Source organism: Sinocyclocheilus grahami, unplaced genomic scaffold (genome assembly GCF_001515645.1).
Source record: "Sinocyclocheilus grahami isolate Dianchi unplaced genomic scaffold, SAMN03320097.WGS_v1.1 scaffold1304.1, whole genome shotgun sequence".
In the NCBI taxonomy this organism is placed as follows: Eukaryota; Metazoa; Chordata; class Actinopteri; order Cypriniformes; family Cyprinidae; genus Sinocyclocheilus; species Sinocyclocheilus grahami.
The window spans coordinates 273,223-273,953 of NW_015506483.1; positions in this window are offsets into that span (position 1 = coordinate 273,223).

Consider the following 731-nt stretch of genomic DNA (forward strand, 5'->3'; position numbering starts at 1 on the left):
TCATTTATTATAACATGTGGAAAATGACATTTTTGGGGCATGTCTGAAAAGAGCAGTTTTGGTGTATATCACTTTAAATGCAAATGAGCTGTATATTCCCATTCCGCCTTCAGAAGAGGGCGTGGTGTATATATCTCTGCTTTGCATACCTACAGCAATAAAAGCGGAGTGTCTAACTGCAACCTGTGGTGGACATCCAACCCGGCCCACATCCAAGTGTGATGTCGCCCATGTCAAAATACGTCACATTCTCATTCATTTTGAAACAGGAAGAAGCATCGATAAAAAGATAATTCGTATTGTTTGCCAACCGCTAAAAAATAAGTTGTTGTTTGCCGTGTCAGTAAGTAAAAAAAATATCTTTGGTCTTTACCAAGACTTAAAACGTTGACAACTTTAAAAATGTGTGTGTCGTTTGTGTGCATGTGCATAAACAACAGTTCGGCATGCTTAGTATGTTTTGAACTTTACACAGGCACGTTATTACTTAGCTAGCAACAAATATACACACACACACATATATATATATATATGTGTGTGTGTGTGTGTGTGTGTGTGGGTAAGATTTTTTTACACGTATGTATGTATTTATGATCAGTACATACATACGTGTGTGTGTGTGTTTATGATAAATACATACATACATGTGTGTGTGTGTGTGTGTATATACATACATGCATACATACATGCATTTACATTTAGTCATTTAGCAGATGCTTTTATCCAAAGCG